Here is a 20817-nt window from a genome sequence, read left to right as displayed (position 1 = left end):
CAGCGGCCGTGGCTCACGGGCCCAGCCGCTCCGCGGCACATGGGATCCTCCCGGACTGGGGCACGAACCCATGTCCCCTGCATCGGCAGGCAGACTCTCAACCACTGTGCCACCAGGGAAGCCCTATCTGTATGTTTTAAAAGCTCTCCAGATGATTCTTTTTTTTTAACTTTCTATTTGGAAAATTTTGAACATACACAAAAATAGAATGGTGTGGTATAACATACCCCCAAGGTAGCTCATCACTCAACCTCTGTTACTGTCATCACCAATCTTATTTCTTTTATACTCCCATCGACTCCCTGCCCTGGATTATTTTTGAAGCCAGTCCCAGGCATCATATTATTTCATCCATCAATATTTCATTATGAGTCTCTAAAAGATGAAGATTTTATAATAAAACATAACCACAACAGCATTATCACACTTAACAAAATTAACTACAATTTCCTATATCATCAAATATCCAGACAGTAAACCACTCTGATTATTTCATAAGTTTTAAGTTTGTTTAAATCAGAATCCAACTGAGATCCATGTATTATCATTGATCGTCATGTCTCTTAAGCCTTCCAGGTAGTTCTGTCCTGCAGCCTGTAGGCTGAGAATCATATGGTCAGATAAAATCAATACAGAGAGAGTTGAGATAAGGATGAAGTCACGGTGGAGAGCCTGGTTTTCTGGAAAGGCGAGTGGTGCATATGATTCACCTCTGCATTTCAGCCAAAGGACTCACTACTGCTGAGTCCCACGGCCCACCAGGTAACATGACACTTATTAGCCCTGGGTAATCTGGTACAGTTTGATGACTATTAGATGGAACTTTTGTTTCTAGTATTAATTCACCTTTGTTGACTTGGGAGAAAACGCACAGCATAAGAGTTGTGAGTTGAGCTTATTCAGTGTCTAGTTGAGGACTATAGCCTAGGGAGACAGCCTCTCAGATGGCTCTGAGAAACTGCTCAGAAGATGTAAGGGGGGAGGTCAGTCTATACGTAATTTTGGTGAAGGAGTACGTGCAATCAAACACACATCTCAGCAAGGAACCAAAGCCCTAGTTATTGGTTTTAGTGCTTTTCTAAGTATGGGAAGATGCAAGAAATTGTGTTCATAAAAATTTCTCCTGAAAATATCTAACTGTCTGAAGGCCTGTTCTGCCAGTTTGCCCAGACCACAGAGTGCCTCATTCCTCATCTCTGCCCTGAACTCCTTTCAGGGTGAGTTTAAGGTCGCCCCGCTGCAGTGACTAATGACATAATTCTTGTGGAACTGGGTGGCGAGCATCATTCTCTAGTTGGCACCTGTTTGCTTATTTGTTCATTGAATCATTTACTTGCAAAAGAAAGTATCATCTAAAAGTTCTTTGCTTAGATGGAGACATCAAAGTGCTAGAGAGTTAATTTTATTTTACAGAAAATCACTAGAATAACCACTTCTCAGTTATGTAAACATAAGGCAGTGAGGGCCACCCAGAACCTTCCTGCAACTGACTATTGGCGACCCCTTCCAAACCCCTTGGCACACAGAATCTCTTGTTTGGCAGGGGCGGGAGGGTTTTGCAAAAGTGCCAATAGGCCTTCCGGAAAGAAACCTCAAGACTTGAGGTTGTTAGACCCTCTCTGAGAGATCTGGGTAACACTTGTCAGAGGGAAGGGAAGCCTGGGCCTGTGGTCTCACCTCCGCACCAGGACTCGGGAGACCTGTGCTGCCGTGCCCTCCCCACAACCCAGCGGGTGACCCAGCATCTGAGAGCAGCCGAGGCAGTGGAGGCTGCCCTACTACGCTCTCCCCTCACAGGTCTTTGACACAGGATTCCCAGGGACTCCTGGTCAATTCATGGGGAGGGAGAGGTGGGAGACCCCCGAGAGGGAAGAGCCAGGTTTCCTGCCGGCTGGAAACGCTTTCAGAGCCCCAGGTCTCACGGGATGGAGCTTGAGCCCCTTGAGCTGTGCAGAAAGACCTCCACCGTCAGACTTTGCCCACTTCAGTCTTCCCAACTCCTGATCATTCATTCATCCACTCAATCACTCATTCATTTGTTTGTTCATTCATCAAATATTTTTTAAGGTCTCCATGTGGGCTAAGTACCATTCTAGGTACAGAAGTGAACAAAATAGACAATAGTTCCTGCATTCATGGAGCTTATATTCTAGAAGACGGAACAAGTGAATGAGAGAGAAAGAATACCGAGTATGTCACATGCTGGTAAGTGCTAAGGAGAAAAAGTAAATCAGAGAAGATTTGAAAGGGATAAGGTGAGGGGGTATTGACATTTTAAATAGGGTCACATAGAAAGCTTCACTCAGAAGCTGACATTTTACTAAAGGAAGCAAAGAAGTGAACTATTTGCCTTTCTGGGAGCAGGTTGTAGATGGGGGGTGGCAGGGAGAGTAATCTCTCTGTCTCTGTCTCTCTCTCTCTCTCTCCCTCTTGCACTCTCTCCTGAAACTGACTGTGGCCACAGCACCGTCCTACCTCATCCCAGGGCTCCCGTCAAACTCTGGACCACGTTCTGGCTCACCCCCTGGCACTGTTCCCTCAGCCCCACCTGGGCCCCTCTGTTCTCTGGGCCTGTGGACTTCAGTTCTCTCTGTACCTGCCCTTCTGGCCGGGCATCCCTTGCTGCCCCTCTGTGTCTCCTCAGGCACCGTCTGCCCCAGTCCCACAGATTCCAGCATCCTCCCCCCACCACATACTCCAGGGGAGTGCTGTGATGGGAAACTTTTATTAATAAGACTGAGAATAAGAAGAGCTAACACGGTGGCTTCCCTGGTGGCACAGTGGTTGAGAGTCTGCCTGCCGATGCAGGGGACATGGGTTCGTGCCCCGGTCCGGGAGGATCCCACATGCCGCAGAGCGGCTGGGCCCGTGAGCCATGGCCGCTGAGCCTGCGCGTCCGGAGCCTGTGCTCCGCAACGGGAGAGGCCACAATAGTGAGAGGCCCGCGTACTGCAAAAAAAAAAAAAAAAAGAAGAGCTAACACGGAGGGGCTTCCTACCCGCTAGCCAGTACACTGACCACTGAGTGTGTGCTGTCTCCACCAGCGTTCCATAGAGAGGGCGCCTGTCCCAGCACCGCCGGCCCTCGCCCAGCTGGAGCAGTGGCCTCCTTTCTGATCTCTCTGCTTATTCTCTTTGCTTCCCCAATCCAGTCCCCACAGAGCAGTTAGCAATTTTCTTTTAAACATAATGTAGATCGCATTGCTGTCTTACTAAAAGGTCCATGGCTTGTCGTCTCAGACAACCCAGCCCTGCGTCTGTTCTCTCAGGCCCCTCTGGCCAGCTCTGGCCTCCATAAACCTTTTCCCCTCTGACGCTGGCACTCCATTCTCTCCCCCCAGTCACAGGGCACCAGGCATGCTGGTCTCCTTTCCTCTCCTCAAGCACATCCTGCCTCAGGGTCTTTGCCTCTGCCTGGAACCCCTTACCCTCATCTTCATTCAGCCTTTTCTGAAGTGTCCCGGTACAAATACCAGCAACTCAGAGGGGTTTCTCCAGGCCACTCTGTCTCCCAAAACTCAGCTTTGAGCACTCTCAGTCACATTACCCCTGCTTGCTTCAAATTTTATATTATTATTTCTGAGTGCACTTGTTTATATCTTTAACTTTTTAATATAAGGGCCTTTGTTCACGGCTGTTTGCCATCCTCCTAGAATGGTGTCCGGCCCAGACCTGGAACTCAATGTATGTCGAATTAATGAATGAACAAATAACCTAATTTAATTGTCACACAAACCCCATGGTCTGTTTCAGTGGTTCTCAATCATGATTGTGCATTTCAGTCTCCCCGGGTGCTTAAAAAGAACTTGAACTCAAAACACATTGGATTCAATTTCATTGATCTGGGGTCGGGTGAGTCTGGGCATCTTTTTTTTTTTTTTTTTTTTTTTAAGCCCCCTTGGTGATCCTAATGTGTAGCCATTTATGCTGAAATTCACACTTAAATTTATAACCTTCTTGGCCGAAGGAAGGCTGCCAGGGCAGGGCGCTTCAGTCAGAATTGCCATTTTCACTCAAGCTCATACCTGAAGGAAGCCTGATTTTTCTCAGGCCCACTGGGGCCAAGCCTTGGCCAGGGCAGCACACTCTGTGGAGGGAAGTTCACACCTGAAGAGCAGGCTCCTGGCTTCCCTTTGTGACCAGAGCAGGACCCGAAGGCAGCTGGGTGTAAATCCAGAGGGAGAAGTGGTGTCCCTTCCTGAACACACTGAGGCCAGAACATCCTCAGCAGCAGTGTTCTGAGTTCTGGGGTTCTGGCCCTGGAGAAGAATAGGCCATTGTTGAGTAAGGGGGGGCCTTGCCCTGCCCATGCTGAGTTGGGGGAGGAGGGCTGGAGGTCACAAGAAGGGCCAGAAACAAAACACACTATGGGGTACTGGGTGTGGCATCAAAGGTGCCTATAGATTGGAATTTGGATGCCATCTCTGTTCCTAAGCAGCTGTGTGGTCTCAGGCATGTCACTTATGCTTTCTAAGGCTCATTTTCCTGACCAGTAAAATGGCATACAATACCTAGGAGGATTGTTAGATGAGATGATACAGGCAAAGTGAGCAGCATAGTACCTGTAAGGCAGGAAGCCCTGTCCCAGTAATCATTTACACCATGTACACATGTATCAAACCAGCACAACGTACACCTTAAGTATATACAATTTCATTTGTCAGTCATCACTCAATAAAGCTGGAAAAAATAAAAACATATTTTAAAATATACTAAGGGCTTCCCCGGTGGCACAGTGGTTAAGAGTCCACCTGCCAATGTAGGGGACATGGGTTCGAGCCCTGGTCCGGGAAGATTCCACATGCCATGGAGCAACTAAGCCCATGCGCCACAACTACTGAGCCTGCGCTCTAGAGCCCGCGAGCCACAGCTACTGAAGCCCATGCACCTAGAGCCCGTGCTCCGCAACAAGAGAAGCCACCACGATGAGAAGCCCATGCACCACGAGGAAGAGTAGTCCCCACTCGCCGCAACTGGAGAAAGCCACGCGAAGACCCCACGCAGCCAAAAATAAACAAATAAAATAAATTTATAAAAAATAAAATAAAATATACTGACTGTTAGAAAGTAATAAATCCTGGGGAGGAAGATCAAGCAGAGAATGGTGGGCAGGAAGTGTCAGATGGGGGAGGGTTCCACTTTCGACGAGGCAGTTGGTTGAAGGTCCATGAGCTGAGCCCTGTGGGTGGCAAGGCAGTGAGCCATGTGGATGTAGCGTCCTGGCGGAAGAGCCCGCAAGAAGGCCTGAATCAGTGCGGGCTGGAGTCGGCCTGCAGGGCCACCTGGGAGCCTCTTAATATTCAGAAACTTTGCAGGCCGGCTGTTAAACTTTGATAAGTTGAAACTGGTGGGCATCAAGACTGGCCATGGTGGGAATTTTTAACCATAGATACTGGCAAACACTACAAGTCACTTGTGCAGTTTTTGTTCTCAGAGAGGCACTTTACCAACAACCCCACCTCAAGCCAGGACTTCAAAGCCACAGGGAGACTGCTGTGGCTGCAGTCCAGAGAGCCAGGTGAGAGCTGTTTTCCAGACTTTGCCTTTGAGCGACACAGGAGCCAGAGGAGACTTTGTTCTTTTTAGTAGCTTTATTTAAGTATAATTTACATACCAAAAATTCACTCATTTCAAGTGTACAATTATTTGTATCCCTATCAATTTCTTTTAGTAAGTTTACAGAGTTGTGCAGCTCTGACCACACTCCAAATTTAGAACATTTCCAACAAAGAGATCCCTGTGCCCATTTGCTCCAGGCAACCGCTAATCTACTTCCTGTCTCTAGAGGGGTTTGCGCAGAAAAGGGACGTGATTTGATTTATATTATTGTCACTGTTGTCTCCTTTCTGCTACAATATAATAAAGTTCCTGTTCTCTTTTTGGATTAGATGATGACCTGAATTTTCAGGGAAAATATCCCCTAGGTCCAGACACCCAGCAGGCACTGGGGCAGGAGTACCATCTCCCAGCTGTGAGAAAAGGTGGCGGGGCCGTGCCCACTGGTTCAAGTGTGCTGACCAGCTGAAGCCACATGTCCCCTGCTGACTTCGGGCTCTGCCTTCTCTTGCCTGCGTTTGGGGCCAAAGTTCCCGAGGGAGGCTGAGTCAGCAAATTGTCTTTACTGGCGTTCCCAGGAGCCCGAATGTTTACAGGCATTAAGGCCTGCATTCAGCTGAAGCAAAACCTAGAAGTCTTCTCACTTCCTGGGTTCAAGAACAAGGCACTGTGGAGAGAAATCCTTCAGCAGGGGGTGTCAGCTGCCCCTGAGGCCTTTACTGATTAAGCCTAAAGAGGGCAGGGCCTGAAATTGCATTGTGCACTTGGGAAGGAGGTCTGGGATTCTAATTATCTGCTGTCAAGGGGCCCCCGGAATCCAGGAGTGAAAGGCAGAGGAAAGGGCTTGGGGCAGAGTTCAGGAGAGGTGAGGGGTTGGGGAGGGAGGTGAGGGAAAGGAAGTCCTGCTTCCTTCACAAGCCGACCTCTGTTGCAAGGCTGGTGGCCACAGCAGAAGCTGGGGTCTAGCTTTCTGGGAGGTGAGACCTGGAAGTCACTTTTCCCCTCCAAGCCTCACTTTCTTTATCTATAAAATAGAGAATATAACACATCATACAGTTGTTATGAGGATTTAAGGAAATATAAAGCACTTTTCAAATGCTTAATACACAGTAAGCCTTGAGTAGATGACAATTATTATTGCTTTTTCTGTTACCATGACACATTATTATTGTTGATTATTGTCTTAGTCCATTTGGGCTGCTATAACAAAAATACCGTATACTGGGTGGTTTAAACAACATTTGTTTCTCACAGTTCTAGAGGCTGGGAAGTGCAAGATCAAGGCACCATGGGCAGATTGGTGTCTGGTGAGGGCCTGCTTCCTGGTTCATAGCTGTATCCTCAGCAAGCAAAGGAAAAGGGAGCTCTCTGGGGTCTCTTTTATAAGGATTCCACCCTCATGACCTAATCCCCCACCAGCAGCCCAGCCTCCTCACACTATTGCATTGGGGGTTAGTATTTAACATATGAATCTGGGGGGAACACAAACATTTAGTCTATGGCAGTTATTATTCCCATATTCTATTATTATTATTATTACCAAGAGGAACTTGGCAGAAAGAAACTGGGGATACAGTCCCGAGGCCACTGCTTCACTTCTCAAACTTTAATGTGCTTGACTCACCTGGGGTTCCTGTTAAAATGCAGATTCTAATTCCACAAGTCAAGGGTGGGGTCTAAAGTTCTGCCTTTGTAACCTGCTCCCAGGTGATGCTGATGTCCTTGGTCCATAGGCCACACTCTGAATAGCCAGGCACTAAAACTTCTTTGTCCAATACAGTAGCCACTAGCCACGTGTAGCTCTTGAGCATTTGAATGTGGCTGGTCTAAACTAAAGTGTGCCTGTAAGTGTAAAATGCCCACTGGATTTCAAAGAATTAAGAACAACAACAAAACAAATGTAAAATATCTCTCTAATAATTTCTGATATTGATTACATGTTGAAATTATAAGATATAGCTAGTTAAATAAAATGTATTATAGTCAAGTTCACCTGTTTCTTTTTACTTTTTTGAATGAAACTACTAGAGAATTGTGTATTACACGAGTACGTGTGGTTCACATCACATTTCTATCCGAGAGTGCTGCCCTGGAGTTTTCTTTCTCATTGTCAGGCCAGTTCAGGATTTGCCAAAGGCTTTTTGAGGGATTCGCTTTGAAGGACTGAGCCTTGGGAAGCAGGCTCTGAGTTCCTGCACTCAGATCCACAGAGATCCATGGACAGTGAGAGGTGGAAGGGCTAGACCTCATGTCCAGGGAGGAGAAATGATCAAAATCACACCATGGAACTCAGACTAAAGCCCAGGACTCTGTTCTACAAGCCCATATGTGCCGTGCTCACCCTAAGGCTGACCACAAGTTTCTCTTCAACCTCAGAGTGTCCCTGAAGCCCAGAATTCATGACGATGCTCTCTCTCCTCTTTGGTGATATGGCTAAGAGGACTGGTCCTCCAGGCTCTGAGAAATGCCTGGGGTATCTGTGAGTCTCATGGGCAGCTGCCACCTCTACCTGTCCCTCAGAAGATTGTGGCCACCTGGGAAGTCATCAGCCTGGGCAGGCAGCCAGTGCCTGAGTACTTCAATTTTGCCCATGATGTGCTGGATGTGTGGAGTCAGCTGGAAAGGGTGAAGCTCACTGTGTCCCAGGGTCCATCTTTAGCATCAGATTCCGTCTGCCCTTGGGCACCCCAGTGAGACTCAGGGCTACAAGACATGTGGACATTTTGACTTGGGAGTTTCTCAAGTCCTAAAATTTAAACTGTTAGCATTTAACCTTAGAAAAACAATTACGACCAAGTCTTTGAGCCTTAGACACCCTTGCCCAATCTCTAGTGTGTCTCACATTCCTGAGCCCAAATCACACAGGGAGAGAGTTACGCCCCTTTTGATTCCCTTCCGATCATTCTGAGCAAGTGAAGGAGAAAGTTTTGTATTACTCTTAGTCTGTTTTTAGTATCTTCCTCACGTTGTGCACATCCCTTTTAAATAAGGAGAGAGCTTGGCTCAGGCTCAAAGCTTTTCACAGATCACAGCAGATACATAAAATTGAATTCAGATGATCTCTATTTCTTTGGGTGTCTCTGTGCATTTGCTTCCTTCTTCATTTTCCCTTCCTTATGTGTCTGTTGTGCCTCTCTCTGAATTCTATGTTAAATGTACTTTTTATTTGTAGTAGGAGAATATAAACTTTATCTCAAAGAAATTTATTTATGTTAATTTTAAGAAGAGCTTATTTAAAAAAAAGATGAGACAAGTACTACTGTGAGTAGATGTAATAGCAGTCTACTGTTAGTGGATATGGTAAAATTTATGGAGGTGGTGTGAGAATGACTGAGTTGTAAAAGCAAGCTTTGCTGTCAATAGATGTGGTTCATCTGCTTGAAGTGTGACCGTAAGCAAATCCCTACGCTCCTTGGATCTCAGTTTTCTAACCTATAAAAAGGGACTCATATGCCACTTGGAGCTGTGTGAATTAAATGAGAAATAAGAGATGGAGTCAGGGTGCTCCTTTCCTGTCTACAGAGTGTAAGCAGAGTGAGCTTACACTAGGCTCATCCTTAGAAGACTTCTCCTAATGAAAAAAATCAAACAAATAGGGTTAAGTCAGAAAAAATGATGGAATAAGGACTTTCTAAAATTTTTTTCTCCATAATAGCAGCAACAAAAACCTTAGAAAACTGGTCATAATCAACTTTTCAGAACTCTAGAAACTAGCCAAAGGCTAGAGTCATCCAGGAAATATTTATTAAAGAAAAACTTGTTATGATTTTGGTGTATCTCAGTGAGCACGCCCCTGAGATATTACCTTATTATGTAAAAATAACATATCCTTCATGACTATTCTGACAAAAGTTTAAAACACATCTGATGTTTACCTTTCAGGAAAAAAGAACTGCCAGAAAATAATAGCCTCTACATTATGCATGCATTTAAAAGCTTAACTGAAGTCTACCTTTTATAAAGGAATAATATGAATAAGTGGAACTGCACTTTTAAAAACTTAATTGCCATTAAGGCAGAAATTATAAAGTTGCCCCAAAATGACAATAATCCCAAAGTGATCTACATACTCAATGTAAGCTTTACAAAAATTCCAGTAGACTTCTTTGCAGAATAGACAGTCTTGTCCATAGAGTCATGTGGAAATGCAAGGGACCCATAATAACCAAAACGGTCTTGAAAAAGGAACACAAAACTGGTGTATACACATTTCTTCATTTCAAAACCTACTACAAAGTTACAGTAATCAAGACTGCGTGGGAAAAAAAAAAGGCAATGTGGTACTGGCATAAAGATTGGCATGGATGAATGGGATAGACTTAAGAATTCAGAAATATACCCATAAATCTATGGTCAATCAGTTTTCAACAAAGGTGCCAAGAAAATTCAATGGGGAAAGAATTGTCCTTCCAATTAATGGTGCTGGCACAACTGGATATTCACATGCAAAAAATGAATGCGGTCCCTACCTCACACCACATACAAGAATTAACTCAAAAATGGATCAATGACCTAAATGAAGGAGGAAAAACTATAAAATTCTTAGAAGAAAATATAAGTGCATATCCTGAATTAAGTAATGGTTTCTAAAGCATAAGCAATGAAAGACAATAAATAAATCAAACTTCATGAAAATTTCTAGTATTTGTAGATCAAAGTGAAAAGATAGCCCACAGAATGGGAGAAAATATTTGAAAATCACATATCTGATATACATATATAGATCATATATATGTACACACCTATATATATGTTGCACATATCTGCAATATATAAAGAATTCAAACTCAACAATAAAAAGATAAATAACCCAATTAAAATATTGGCTAAGGATTCAAATAGACACTTCTCTAAAGAATATAAACAAATGGCCAATATACACATGGCAAAATGCTCGACATCTTTATTCATTAGGGGAATAAAATTCTAACCACAATGAGACACCACTTCACACAGAGTGACACAGTTAAAAACAAAAACAAAACAGAAACAAGAAAGTGTTAAATAAAATAAATAAAACACACAAACAAAAACAAACAAAAAGTGTTCGCTAGGGCTTCCCTGGTGACACAGTGGTTGAGAGTCTGCGTGCCGATGCAGAGGACACGGGTTCATGCCCCGGTCTGGGAAGATCCTCCATGCCGCAGAGCGGCTGGGCCCATGGGCCATGGCCGCTGAGCCTGCGCGTCCAGAGCCTGTGCTCCGCAACGGGAGAGGCCACAACAGTGAGAAGCCCGTGTACCGCAGAAGAAAAAAAAAAAAAAAACCAAGACAACTACTTTTGGTGGAGCGCTGGTTTCTCCATCCCCTGGGAACTTTGCACCAGTTAGAATGTTGTCCACTCCCTTCCAGTCCTGTCTGTAAAACAATCTACCTGAAATTTGTTTTCACAAATAATGTTTGCAAAACAGAGGGATACACACTCACATCAGAAAATTAATCTTTCTGTATGAACAAGCTTAATCCGACCATTTTGTTAATAGATTGTCTCTCCAAAAAGGAGGCAGAAACGTTCATTTATTTTTACATATTTTGCACAATATATAAAAGTGAGCACCCTTATAGTGTATCCAGCTCTGAGGAAAAGAAACAGACACACAGGGATTGGCTCTTTCCTCTGTCTTCTGTCCTAACTGAGTGGCTGGGCTGTGGCTGGATGACTGATTATTTTAGAATCTCTTTCTTCTCACCTGTGAAATGAGAATGCTGGACTCAGTGGAGTGTGGAGTGTTTACAGCCTGCATTCTGAGATACTGAAGTGGTTTTTCAAGTGTCATTAAAATTTGTCCCTGCTTTCTGCTTCCTTATCGCTTCCCCTTGGGAGCAGATGAACTCAGCTACCTCAGAGTGGCTTTGGTTGAAGTAATATGGGGTCCTGGAGCTCCCGCTGCTATACCCACTCCCCTGCCCCAAGGGACCCACACCCAACACTAAGATTCATTGTAGCCTTTTGTTTGAAAGGCAAGGAAAACCACTGAACTAGGTAATCTCTAGGGCAATATAATACAATGTTCAAGATCATGGACTCTTAAGGTTACCCCTGCCTCAGTTCACAATTCCAGCTCTACAACATATTAGCTGTGTGATCTTGGGCAAGTTATTAATTTATTTAAGGCACAAAGGTCTAGGTCTTAGTTTTTTTGAATCTGCAAAGTGGGATTAGTAATAGCATCTACTTTCCAGGATTGTAAGAATTAAATGAAATAATGCATGTAAAATTCTCAGCTCATGTAAATGCTCAGGAAATATTTTCTGAATTTCAATATTTTGTCATTAATAATACCTTTTCCAGTTCAAGCATTCCAACTCTCTCCAGCCCCTTCTTGCTCCTATCTGGGGATATCTGGTCTGGACCTGTTCACAGGGGTCTTCCCTGTTGCCCAGTCAACATCCCCTCTCTGTGTGGTATCAGGGGCCATCATGATTCCTGGCATCTCTCAGCTCACAGAGAAGGACCTCAAATTCTGGCTGCAGAGATCCAGGGCCAAGTCCATTATCATCAGTGACTCCCTGGCTCCACGGGTGGATGCCATTAGCACCAGCAGCCCCTCCCTCCAAACCAAGCTGCTTGTGTCCGACAGCAGTGAGTCATTTAACCATTTTGAGCCTCAATTTCCTTATCTGCAAAGGGTTATAATGATAATACCTACCCTGTGAGGTGATTGTAGGGGTTAGAGATGACTCAGGCTGGAGCTTCCAGCAGGTGCCTCACACGTGGTATTTACCAAATGTAGCCAGTATTGTTGTTATAGATATTACTGTGACTATGAGTGTCTTCACTATTAGCAGTACCCATTTTTGTATTTTACAGGGAGGTGTCCACAGAGCACAACTATGCAAGGACCAGGAGTCAAGACCCACCGGCCATCTACTTCATAAGCGGCACGACTGGGGCCCCCAAAATGGTTGAGCACGGCCAGGCCAACTATGGACTGAGTTTTGTGGCTAGTGGAAGGTACCAGGGGACAGCTCGTCTAGTGGGTCCAAGGAACAGAAAGTAGGTAAGTGAGATGGAGGAGTGTGGGTAAGGGTGAAAGTGGCAGGATTTGAAGTTAAGAGCTAACAAGGGGGTAAATCATGTTAGGATCTGAAGGCTTTGGGCTTTACTCTAAGTGAGGTGAGAAGCCATTGGAGGTTTGGGGGGGGTTTTGTTGTTGTTGTTGTTTTAAGTGTGGTAAACTATACATACCATTAAATTTACCATTTTAAAGTGTATAGTTCAGTGTCATTAGGTACATTCACATTGTTGTGCAGTTGTCCCCACCATCCATCTGCAGAACTTTTTCATCTTGCAAATCTGAAACTCTGTACCCATTATACAAAAACTCCCTATTGCCTCCTACCCACAGCCCTGACAAGAGCCATCCTAGTTTCTGTCTTGATGAATTTGACTACTCTGGGAACCTCTTACAAGTAGAATTGTACAGCATTTTTCCTTTTGTGTCTGGTTTATTTTACTTAGCATAATGCCTTCAAGGTTCATCCATGTTGTAGCCTGTGTAAGACTTCCCTTCCTTTTTAGGACTGAATAATATTCCATTGTGTCTCTACCAGTTTTGCTCATCCATTCATCCATTGATGGACACCTGGGTTGCTACCACCTTTTGACTCTTGTCAGTAATGTTACTATTGAACATGGGTGTACAAATATATGTTCAAGACCCTGCTTTTAATTCTTCTGGGTATGTAACCAGAAGTAAAATTGCTGGATAATATGGCGATTCTACATAATTTTTTGAAGAACATTGGAGTATTCTGAGCAGAGGAGTGACATGATCTGATTTTTTTTTTTAAGGATAACTCAGAATATTGGGTTGAGAATAAACTGTAGGAGGCAAGGATGAAGCAGTGGACCACTTAAGAGACCAGTGCATTAAGAGGCAAGGGTGGACGCTTGCCTCGGGGAATAGCAGTGGAAGGAATGAGAAGAGATGAGATGCTGAATGTATTTTGAATGCAGACCTAATAAGATTTGGTGAGAGGTGAGAGATAAAGAGTCAAGGATGATGCCAAATTTATGTTTATACTTAACTAAACTATAAGACCCTCCAAGCAAGACTAATCATTTGTTTCTATATCCCTAACGATAAGTGCTGAATAAATGTTGATCAAATAAATAAAGTGCCCTGGGCTTCCCTGGTGGCGCAGTGGTTGAGAGTCTGCCTGCCGATGCAGGGGACACGGGTTCGTGCCCCGGTCCAGGAAGATCCCACATGCCGCGGAGTGGCTGGGCCCGTGAGCTATGGCCTCTGAGCCTGTGAGTCCAGAGCCTGTGCTCCGCAACGGGAGAGGCCACAACAGTGAGAGGCCCGCGTACTGCAAAAAAAAAAAAAAAAACTCTGCTGACATGGTTCTTAGTCCTGGATGCTCATTAGTAGCACCTTGGAAGCTTCAAACATTCCTGATACTCAAGTTCCACGTCAGTGAGAGCGAACTTTCTGAGAATGTGTGTTAGCTTGCCAGGTGATTCAAATGTGCAGCCGAGCTTTATAGAAACTCCATCTGCTGTATATACTAAGCCATCAATCAGCAACAATATTGGAAGGAGCAGATAAAAATCAGTCCATTTGTTTTTGAAATGCTGTATATGTATTTTGTGGCTTTTCAGTGATTACAACAGAAATAATCTTTCATGGTATTTTATTGAAAGTCATAGAAATCTACCTACAAAACAATGACAGTAACAACATAGTAATTCCATCAAGCAGAGATAATGTGAAAATTTAAATGTATTTTCTTCTAATCACTTTTGTAGGTGAAAGTAAATCCTTGACTTTCCTGAAGAATTTATTCCTTATTCACTGAGTGCCTACTTCATGCCACTAAGTATACAGCACTGGACAGGAAAGATAAGACCCTTGTCCTCACAGAGCTTAAATACAGGACCTCTCTGGTCTGTGATCAGTCCATTGAGAGAGTCAAGTTGTAAAGTTATTTGCTAAAAAGAACCTTTGTTTTCTTCAACTTTTTCTTTTCATCACTAGTACCAGCTGTTAGTTTTCTTTCTGGGTCATTTTTAACTAAGAAAAAAATATTAAATCTCTTCATGAGAATCATGGAACATTGAAAATTAATAGAGATTGTCAGGCCACAGTTGCTCTGTGAATGCTGAGTGGTCAGTAGGACTGACCAGGTAAGCTCATTCCTCCCTCATTAGCATATACATTCCATATAGCTGAGATTGCACACGTCAATTAAAGTAATGTGCCTATTTCAACTTTATACCCAGTATAAGGAATCTACTTATTTTCCTGTGGAAACAAACTGTCAAATGCACAGATGTTCATTACAGTGTTGTTTATAACAGATGAAAAAGGTGGAGGTACTCTCTGAGTTTCTAACAGTGGGAAATTAGTTATATAAATGATATTAACAGCATTGTATATTAAAAAAAAAAGAAGAGAGAGAAAGAGAGAAAAAGAAAAGAAAAGGAAAGGGAAAGGACTAAAAAGAAAAAGAATCCAAATTTCTAATAACATGAAAGTGTTATTATAGCCACACAGGGTAATATTATGCAAATATTTTATATTTCATTACACTTTTTTATTCTTGTGAGGAGATGTTCATGATTGTTCATGATTGTTAACTGAAGTAAAATTGGACTGTTGAAATACATGTATAGAATATTTTGTATTCACACAAATGTGTATATGCATAAAATCACAGATAAGCCATGAAAAGATCCCATACACAGATCAAATCAGATTATCTGAGTAGTGAGACTGATCTTTTGTCATCCTTATCTTTATTTTCTATTTATTCTATAAGAGATATATAATTGTATAATACAGAAATGATACATTTTTTAAATGAAATCTATGCAAGCAAAGGGTCCTCAGGTATAGTTTCATACATAATTGGCACCACACCACAACTTTGTACTATGCACTTTTTAACATTAAGTTATGTCATGTGTGTTTTTTGTATTTTGAGAAAAATTCATTTTCTACGGCTGCTTAGAGCTCCCCCAATTTGGGGGTGAATATGGTTATTAAGCTTTGTGTAGCACATTCCCTTCTGAGGGCCTTGGCTCTGCTGGGGGCACTTTGAATACATCTCCCAGTGCCCAGCCTGACAACAAGCATCATTACCCTGAGAAAGTTAGAGCCTTATCCACAAAAACACTATCATAAGTCTCAATATCTAGTAGAGCAAGTCTCTCCTTCTTACTCAACTTCTTTAGAAATGTTTTACCTATTCTTGGTCCTCTGTTCTTTCATATACACTTTAGAATCAATTTGTCAAGTTCTGTGGAACTGTTAGCATTTTAGTTGGAGATACATTGTTTATAGATCAATTTGGGGAGAATTAACATCTTTATGATATTAAGTGTATCTTTTCACTTATGTATATCTTCTTTAATGTGCTGTAGAGTTTTACATTTTCTATGTATGCTTCTTACAGATTTTGTGTTAGATTTATTTTTAGGTATTGACAGCTTAGCTTTTTTCTTTATTTTTCAGAATGCGTTTTTAAAATTAAAGTATAATTTACATGCAATGAAATGCCCTTATGTTAAATGTACAGGTCAATGACTTTTGACAAATGTATATACCTGTGTAACCATCACCACATCAAGTTATAGAACAACTTTTATCACCCCAAAAACTTCCCTTGTGCCTCTTTGCAGTCAATCCCTAGGCCTCAGGCAATTGCTAAATTATTTGTTGTCACTGAAGATTAATTTTTCCTTTTGTTAAAAAAAGAACTTCATGTAAATGGAATCAAAGTATTAATTTGTTTGTGTCTGCTTTCTTTTACTCAGTGTAACATTCTTGAGATTCATGTGTGTTGCTGCCTGTGCCAGTAATTTGTTTCTTTTTCTTACTGAGCAGTAGCTTTACTTAAAGCTTTGAGAATCAGAGTTTGGTGTTGTAGCTCTTTCCCCTACCCTTGCTCTTGGCCAACCACTCCCTTTCTATCTTCAGTGATTGCTGAGCACAAAGAGTATCAGTGTGCTCTTTTATCCTAAGAAACAGAGCCAATAGCCTTGTGCCCACCCCCCTGCATGCAAGTATGCTGCCTAGACCCTTCTACGGATGGCAGTGGGCTGCTATCCTTAATCATTTCCTGGCAGCTTCCTTCCAGTTAAGAGAGGGAAAACACCTGTGTGTTTTAATAGGCACCTGGGTGCCTATTAGCACCCAGCAGAGTAAGCTGGAAGGCCCAGATTCCCCCATATCTCACCCCATCCAGGTACCGCTAAGTCTGAAATGCCACCATCAGACAGACACACATTCCTTTTGGTTAAGCATTGCCCTCACATCTTTAGAGATACAAATATGCTCTAGAGGGACATCATGAGAAGATATCAACACTTTGGTGTGAAGTGGACATGGAACTGTGTCCAAGAGGGGCTATTAGGTGGGAGATGTTAGTGGCAGGTGCTGGCTTTGTCATCCATCCTGTCCAATAAAATGTCCTTTTCCATTTGCAGATAAAGATATTGTGAGAACACCAAACATGGCTGCTGATGGCTCTAACCTGGGAGGGATAACTAACTTGAGGGATGGCAAAATAAGTATCTAAAGTGACCTTGATATGTCAGAAACAAGGACAAAATTTAATAAGATGGCTTTTCTCAGGAGAAATGCAAATTCCTTCCCGTGGGTCCCAGAAGAACAGACAGTATGAGAGAAATAAGCTCATAGGCAGACCTATGAACTTTTCACTGGCTGTAAATCCAACATAATCCTGAAGTATAACATAGTTACCTTATGAAAGTTAGTGCAAGATCAAGCTGCATTTTCAGAAGCCTCAGGGCAGAGGAGTGATTTGCAAAGTCTGAGCCCTGGACTGCTCACAGCTGCATCTTCTGGGATTTTTGTTTAAAATATAGATTTCTAGACCTAAAGTGAGACTTGCTGAATCAAAGGGACTGGGAATGCAGCCTTAAGGAATCTTCACTTTGACCAGAAGCCCCTAGCCAAGTGATTCCAACGCCCACTAAATTTGAGGCCACTAATATAGAGTGAGCGGGGTGAGAATCCCATCTATGGGGGAAAGAAATTGTGCCTGGAAAAGTATGCCTAGTCCTGCGTGCCTCACATTAACTGGGGCTATGACAAATGGCTGTGTGCTGAAAGTTAAGCCAAGTATAACGCTCAGGACAGAGCCTGGCACGTAGAAAGTGTTCGATAAATTCTTGGTAGTTTTAGCAGTAAGAGAAAGCCCTTCCTAAAAACCAGATCTATCTGAACATGAAATGGTAGTGAGACGCCCACCACTGGGAAGTATGCAAAGACAATGAACCACCACTTAGGTGTTGCTGACAGAGTTGTATGCTGGCCTTTGAACTCTTCCATTCCTGTCAGAAACCATGTTCTGTTGTACCTGAGGTTGGGACTATTTCTCTTCCTTGGCAGGAGGCAACCTGCAAGAAAGATGTGGGCAGAGAGAGCCAAGGTGCAGAACGTCCGTCAGGATGCCTGAAACACCTGTGCAGCAAAATCCTTGCTGATTGCAAACACTCATACATGCAGTCTCAGAAAGACCCACTCCCCCTTGCAAGTGGTACACATTTTCCCCCAATCCTGCCTGTCCAAACCTGTACCTAGCTGCCTTCCTAGTCAGGAAAACCCATATGTAATGAACCCTAAGGAGTTTGTGAATCTCCTCTCTCCAAAGTATTGGCATCTTAAGGGAAGCATGTTGGCTTCTAACAGTGTCATTTCAGGTATGGGGAAGAGTTTGGAAACTAGGATTCTAAAATCGCTCCATAAAAGCCATACCTCCCAATAGTTGATCCTGGAAAGGCAGGCAACAGAAAAAAATTGGTATCCAATTTGCTGGCTGAGTCCAAGTCACTGGTAGAACTTTCACGTTGGGCTGGTAAATGTGAGCACTTATTCACAAGGCTAGGTTAAGGAGAAAAAAGTTGTTACATGAGGCCTGATTCTTTGTTTTTTGTTTGTTTTTGTTTTTTCCAAGAGGTGGTAAAGGCATTTATAGTCCTTTCTCCGGCCTATTCCTCGCATGATCCAGAGAAACTAACCCAGGAGCTCCAGGAGCACGTGAAAAGGGTGACTGCTCCATACAAGTACCCCAGGAAAGGTAAACATCTGCGGGTTCTAGGACTGAATAAGCTGGGAAATCAAATGGGCACGTGCTCCCTGGGCTCCCACTCAGGATCAGGTACCGGGAGGATGAAGACACGAATAACCCTGGTTGCTGCCTCAGCCCTGTGTCCCTGTTTCTTCACTGGGCCTTCCCCATAGCACACTGTGTTCCCGCTCTAAGCACTGACATAAAGGAGATTCAGTTGGTGGTATTGAAACACTGCTGGAAAGAGCGTGTGCTCCAGGTTAGCTGTTTTCATTGTTGCCGTTTGGGGAAAACCATGAATCATGGAGGCTTTCCAGTAACGTCGAAAGGCTTTCTGTAAAATGATCATTTCAAAGTGTTTTTGTTTTATGGTCACTAGACGGCCTTTGTTTCAGAACTGCCAAAGACGGTTTCTGGCAAGATCCAAAGGAGTAAATTGAGGAGACAAGAGTGGGGAGATAAGAGGCAGCCCCCCAAATGTCCCATAGACCTCTGAAGCTTCTAAAAGGAACGGGTGGGATCACTGGTTAGTTCCCACTTGGAGCATCATCCCTTCAACCCTGTGGACATCAAAGGCTTTCAGTTTCCAAATGAGCATCTCCAGAATCATTGGATGACCCTGGAAGAGAGCAGAGAACATCTGCTCTCTTCTGAGATGCTGCTTTTTTTTTTTTTTTTTTTTTTTTTTTGCAGTAGGCGGGCCTCTCACTGTTGTGGCCTCTCCCGTTGCGGACCACAGGCTCCAGACGCGCAGGCTCAGCGGCCATGGCTCACAGACCCAGCCGCTCTGCGGTATGTGGGATCTTCCCGGACCAGGTCACGAACCCGCGTCCCCTGCATCGGCAGGCGGACTCTCAACCACTGCGCCACCAGGGAAGCCCCTGCTCTCTTCTGAACCCAGAGTTCAGAGCCACTGCCTGGTCTAGCAAGTGTTTGGTGGCTTGACCTCCCTGGATATTTGGAGACATCCTCAGCAGCTGCCCACTGGTCTTACTTCCTAAGAGCTTTCAGCTGGCCCTCCAAAGGACAGGTCACCAGAGTATCGGGGCACTTGTGATCTCACTCACTGCCAGTGGGAGTGTAACCACTTGGCCCTTTTGATAAAGCTATTTGGTAATCATATCCGGTGCCATAAAAACTGGTCATACCTTTTAATTCAGAAACTCCATCTTTGGGAATCGCTACAAAAGAAAGTATTCAAAAGATGTTTCCTGTAGCATTGTTTAAAACAGTGGAAAAAAATGGGAAAAAAATTAATGCCTAATAGGGCAATGATTAACTAAATTGTGGTAGGGTAACTCAATAACATATTATGTGGTCATTAAAAATACGTGTTGGGGAAAACTTGAGCTAAATTAATTTTAAATCAGAATAAAAATAATATATGTATAGTGGAGAACCACAACTTGGAAATGTAAAGGAAAATCTACAGATGGAAAAAAGACTGGAGGGAGATACACTAAAATGTTAATAGTAATTTTCCTGAGTATTGAAAATAATGGATGATAGATTTTTCCTTTCCTCTACATTTCTCTATTTTTCAAATTTTCTCAGTAAGTATATTTAACTCTTTTAATGAAAAAATTATTATTATTATTTTTTGCGGTATGCGGGCCTCTCACCGTTATGGCCTCTCCTGTTGTGGAGCACAGGCTCCGGACGTGCAGGCTCAGTGGCCATGGCTCACGGGCCCAGCCGCTCCGTGGCATGTGGGATCTTCCCGGACCAGGGCACGAACCCGTGTCCCCTGCATCGGCAGGCGGACTCTCAACCACTGCGCCACCAGGGAAGCCCTTGAAAAAATTATTTTAAAGAAATAATCACCCAATACCGTACTCTGACTCATGTCTTGTCCTTCCTCCACATGCCAACACATCAACTCCAAATGCTAGTGTGGTATGTCTCACCCAGGAAAGATACAGGGACCTGAAGCCGTGTCTCAGAAGCCCAAAAACAGAGAGGGGTGACTCTGGGCCGCTGAGACCAGCCATGCAGAAAAGAACAGATGGAAACTGACCCTACTGCTGCTTATCCAACTCTTAGCACTTCCATTCACCCATTGACCAATATCTTTTGGGTGCCTACTCCATCCTGGACTCGGGGAACACAGTGATAAGCAAAGCCAACCAGTCCTTTCCTGTATTAGTCTGCTCAGGCTGCCATAACAAAGTACCACAGACTGGGCAGCTTTAATAAAAGAGACTTATTCCCTCAGTTC

General features: G+C 43.6%; 1 pseudogene across 1 annotated transcript; it reads left to right on the top strand.

The window, feature by feature from the left end:
- The first annotated feature begins 3653 nt into the window (after positions 1 to 3653).
- LOC309817449 (acyl-coenzyme A synthetase ACSM5, mitochondrial-like) lies at positions 3654 to 19095 on the top strand (annotated as a pseudogene). The gene is made up of 8 exons: positions 3654 to 3683; positions 3782 to 3851; positions 5434 to 5517; positions 7984 to 8180; positions 11940 to 12138; positions 12342 to 12510; positions 18445 to 18608; positions 18979 to 19095. The product of its transcript is annotated as an acyl-coenzyme A synthetase ACSM5, mitochondrial-like (transcript).
- The last annotated feature ends 1722 nt before the right edge of the window (positions 19096 to 20817 follow it).

This window comes from Mesoplodon mirus, assembly GCF_964341445.2.
Source record: "Mesoplodon mirus genome assembly, chromosome: 15".
NCBI lineage: Eukaryota > Metazoa > Chordata > Mammalia > Artiodactyla > Ziphiidae > Mesoplodon > Mesoplodon mirus.
Note: the sequence above shows the minus strand (reverse complement) of the source record. Positions and strands in the feature narration are given on the sequence as shown.